The sequence below is a fragment of the Palaemon carinicauda genome, unplaced genomic scaffold (assembly GCF_036898095.1).
Source record: "Palaemon carinicauda isolate YSFRI2023 unplaced genomic scaffold, ASM3689809v2 scaffold185, whole genome shotgun sequence".
Lineage (NCBI taxonomy): Eukaryota > Metazoa > Arthropoda > Malacostraca > Decapoda > Palaemonidae > Palaemon > Palaemon carinicauda.
Window position 1 is genome coordinate 40001 of NW_027169425.1, and position 5066 is coordinate 45066.

Here is a 5066-nt window from a genome sequence, read left to right on the forward strand (position 1 = left end):
TTCAATGCACTCTATTTCTTAAATATAATTGTATTTTGTAGCATTATTTTATAAAATATATATTTTATATGGAAGAATTTTAAAGCTCAGACAATAGTTTTTTTAATGTTTTTTTTTTTAATGAAGGATTCTTGCCAAGGAATAATTTGGTAGCAGTCTCTTCTAATATATTTTTTAATATCAATTTATATATATGTATATATATATATATATATATATATATATATATATATATATATATATATTAAGAATTGAATATATAAAAATAATCTTACTTTTTTAATATATTCGTTCCGTATTATTATTATTATTATTATTATTATTATTATTATTGTTATTATTATTATTATTAGCTAAGCTACAACCCTAGTTGGAAAAGCAGGATGCTATAAGGCATATATGGGCTCCAACAGGGAAAAATAGCCCAGTGAGGAAAGGAAATAATGAAATAAATAGAATAGTGTGCTTAAGTATACCTTCAAACAAGGGAACTCTGTCTTGGGTTAGAGTTCTCTTGCTTGAGGGTACACTCGGGCACACTATTCTATCTTATTTCTCTTCCTCTTATTTTTTGAAGTTTTTAGTTTATACAAGAAATATCTGTTCTAATTTTTTTTACTGTTCTTGATGTATTTTATCTCAATTGTTCATTACTTCTCTTATAGTTTATTTATTTCCTTTCCTCACTGGGCTATTTTTTCCTGATGTAGCCCCTTGGTTTATAGCATCCTGCTTTTCCAACTAGGGTTGTAGCTTAACCAATAATAATAATAATAATAATAATAATAATAATAATAATAATAATCTGGTCAGTCAAAGTCCCAGTAGCACTCTAGTAGTAGTATCTCGACGGGTGTTAGGTACCTTGGCCAACCTACTACGTGCTGTGAAATAATGTGAATTTTAATTTTTATCGAGACAGCATTTTGCATTACTGAAAATTTTTTGGTAATTAATTATATTAAATTTGAAGGCCATACAATTTATTTAAAATTGCAATGTAGTGTTTTAAAAGCCACATTGAAAGTATAATGTTGAAGCTGTAACGACAAATTTAATATTAATTGGATGAAATATGATATATTAAAGATACTTTTAATATATCATTGTGATTTACTAAAATATATGATAGATAAATGGTTTAAAACAAGGTCTATAGAATACAGTTCCCTTCGTGGCTCGCAAGGCTGTTGGAACGGTCCCTTCGTGGCTCGCAAGTCTGTTGGAACGTTGACAAAAATGTAAACAAAGTCACGTGACCTAACGTGTGTTGTGATAGTGCGCGGTAAGTTTCGTTCAAGAAAACCTTGTCTCTCCTGCTACAATTAGCTTATTGTAAGTATTTTCACGTAATTTCTTATGTTTATAAACATCCAAAGGATAAACTAACATCTCTGTGTACTGTCTAAGACGTACTATTTGGTATTTGCTGGCAAAGACAAGACTATAATCGAGAATCAGTCTCTTGGTAAGTTGGTACGTGATTGTCTACAATTGTGTAACAAAGTTGGCTGTTGTGTTTCTACCGATGGCTTGTAGAAGCTAAAGCCATCTCAGAAGATTGCCATTGTAAATTAAATTACTCTGATGATTATAAATAATTACTTTGGTTTATGAATAGCACGTAAAACGACTAGCCAATAAGGCCTCTTGTCATCTGTCTGCCAACCCTACCGTAGATTTAAACTGCTCATGCTATGGCCTCGATTATATTTCTAAAGTAGGAGAAACCATTTTAAAGTAGATTTATTCAACCTACGTTATTTTCATACCTAAAATAACATTAGTGACTTATTTTTCGTAATTGTAGTAGCAGTATACTGTGGACTTGGTATTATCATTACTTAAGGTTTCCGAAGTGTGATTGTGAATGGGTTATGGACAGTAAAGGTTTAAAGGTTTAAAGGCTGCTCATGAATGGCAGAGGCAAGGGACAGTGACATTGTCCTAGCAAGCAGGACAATGCCCTAGACTAAAGACTGACCATATATACATACGAACTTCGCCCAAGGTAGGACCAAGGAGGGCCAGCCAATGGCTGCTGATGACATAGCAATTAAACCTATAGGCTCCCCCAAACCCCCCATCCTTAACTCACAAGTATGGTGAGGTTGCAGCGACCAAAGGAACTAACGAGTTTGAGCGGGATGCAAACCCCAGTCTGGCATTCACCAGTCAGCGACGTTACTCCTTCGGCCATCACAACTCTAAGCCTATTCTAATTACCTAAATAGTTTTTTTTTGATGAATTTTACCTTTAGTGTGATCATATGGTACCTGAATAGGGTAATTTGACTAATACCAAAGCTGGGTAGTTTGTAGCACTACGGCCAAGCGTCCTAATTTGTTAATTATCGCTCCGACTGTTATCTTGTATAGAATAAAAACGTTTGGAAATGGTCTACGGATCTTAAATATGTTGTGTAAGGGGGGTGTCCGGGGGGCGCAGCCCCCCTGTGTAAGGACATGGCTTTTAGCATAGGTTAGGTGGTTTATTTAAGTTAGCTTCTCCTGTCGTACTCGTAGGTAAGGAGACTGTTGTGTAAGGGGGGGTCGGGGGGGGCGCAGGCCCCCTGGGTAATGATACGGCTTTTAGCATAGGTTAGGTGGGTTTTTTAAGTTAGCTTCTCCCGCCAAAATCGTTTTTAGAACGATGGCCACAGTTCAGAATATTCCCGTTTTCTACGGGATCTGGCCATCACCCTACAAAGGCTCCCCAAAGCTTAACTTGGTATAGTTGGACAAAGCCTACCCAGAAAATAAGTTGGGATTACCCTATACTGGTTAGGTGGTTGAGGTTATTATAGGTTTTGCTTCCCTGTACTTTACTTGTTATTGTGGATTCCACACTATTTCTTTATCCCTAAACCAGCCATAGTTTAAGCTGTAAATTTACCCCCATTCCTTATCTGCTCCTACTTTCAAGTCGTCTGCCGTATCCCTGCTCCTATTTCCTTCATTCTTGTTCTCCATTCTCTTCGGTTTCAGGGACGAGGCATAGCCTCTACAATAGCTCGTACTATAATCTAACTATTTTGAGTTTACTTTCTTTCATACTGCTTTGTCATTTTCTCTACATCAGGTATAATATTCATTTTGTATTTTCTAAATTTGTTTCACTTAATAAAAATGAACCTATTATTTTTTTTAGGTCTTCCTCCTAGGGTTGCGGAAGCTCGGTTATTTAATTCCTTTTATATATTCCTGGCAAAAAACAAATAATGGTTTAATTGACGTTCAATTCTCATTGCTAGACTATAGAGGCCAAATTTTATGAATACGACGGCAATGGGTAATCCCCTATCCCCAGTACTCAGTAACCTTTACATGGAATTTTTCGAAGTCAAACTGTTACCAGCGATTTTGCCTAAAGGGTTTTTTTGGTTTCGTTGTGTTGACGATATTTTTTGTGTTTGGCCTACATATGAGAATCTAAATATTTTTTTGGAAAAGTTAAATAGTTTAGTATACTCCATAAAATTCACTATTGAAGAAGAGAATAATTGTAAATTGCCATTTTTAGATGTTTTAGTGCATAGAAATAATAGAAGATTTGTTTTTGATAATTACAGGAAAGCAAGTTCTAAAATGATGGCTTCCAAATTAATATTCGGGCACTCCCCAAGAGAAATGAGTTCTCTAAACTTTCAAGTGGGCTCCTCAAGGCACTAGAAGAGTGGGAAGACCCAGGTCTACATGGCTGAGGACTATGAAGCATGAAGTGGGATGGGAGATGATGAATGGGTAAGTATTGATTTAAAAGGTCAAAATAGAGACGACTGGCGAAATCTAACTGAGGCCCTTTGCGTTAATAAGCGAGGAGGAGATGATGATGACTATATTCTGGGGATATGTGACAAATTTGACACATATGCTACACGAGTTCTGTGTTAGCAGTCCTATGAGTGGCCATCAATGCTTTTAATGTATAATCTTATTATTGGCAAATATCCTTCCAGTGTTATTCATTGGAAAACTTATGTAAAAAGACTGGCTTACTGCACTGACATTTTTTTTTCTTATCATTGCTTTCTTTTTTTCAATTCAATAGATTTTACTTGTTTCCAAAAGTATTTCATGACATGCTTATCCATGAATTAAATTATTTTCAGATCATGAAAGTTTGCTGAAGTAAATCGAGCTACTGAACAGCAAGTACACTAATAGAGAACGCACCAAGAAACCGCATGACTTAAATGCAAAAACCAAGTTCTCATGGATTACTGTTATCAATTCCAAGGTAAGAGACGAGGATTATTTTTTATTTAATTTAAAAAAAATGCCCCTTTTAAAAAGCAACGAAGGAGGAAGCTTTAGTCCATTTCTTTTAGTGATGCATATTTGCACCGACTCGCAACGGTGCCCTTTTAGCTCGGAAAAGTTTCCTGATCGCTGATTGGTTGGACAAGATAATTCTAACCAATCAGCGATCAGGAAACTTTTCCGAGCTAAAAGGGCACCGCCGCGAGTCGGTGCAAATCTGCCTCGCTAAAAGAAATGGACTATAGTACCTGGATTAGAGGTCTGATCATGGAAAATTATCCACATCGTCAATGCACAGTAAATCATATTTGAACTAATTATTAGAAGAAAAAATTCTCTCTCTCTCTCTCTCTCTCTCTCTCTCTCTCTCTCTCTCTCCTCCTCCTCCTCCTCCTCCTCCTCCTCCTCCTCCTCCTCCTCCTCCTCCTCCTCCTCCTCCTCCTCCTCCAATCATAACCCCTAAATGAGGCACAAAAAACTAAATCAAATTTAAATTCAACATTGTTTAGTTTTTCCAGTTTCTTTGAATTTGTCCAAAAGAATCCTATTTTTTTTCTGTTGTTTTTTCCATTAACCTTTTTACCCCCAGGCTCTTTGGAAATTTCCAACCCTTAACCCCCAAGGGTTATTTTTTTTCAAACACATTTTGCAGTATATTTTTTTTCAAATTGCTCTAACAGCCTTAATTTTCGTCATAGAGAGGTCAGGTTGGTCTCATCGTCTCTTGTAAAATGCCTGAAGTTTCTCAAAAAATTATCAAAAATATGCTACGTCCATGGGGGTAAAGGGATGAGTTTTGTGAA

General features: G+C 35.8%; 1 long non-coding RNA gene across 2 annotated transcripts in view; it reads left to right on the forward strand.

Annotated features, from left to right (window-relative positions):
- Positions 1-4242, forward strand: part of LOC137635856 (uncharacterized) — a 12290-nt gene extending 8048 nt beyond the window's left edge. The window contains exons 1-3 of one of the 2 annotated variants that reach the window (XR_011042807.1): positions 1238-1335; positions 3573-3744; positions 4113-4242. This is a non-coding gene — a long non-coding RNA (uncharacterized lncRNA). Of the gene's footprint in view, positions 1-1237; positions 1336-3572; positions 3745-4112 lie in introns of those variants that run through there. The other variant, XR_011042808.1, reaches the window with a different exon arrangement.
- Positions 4243-5066: the final 824 nt, after the last annotated feature.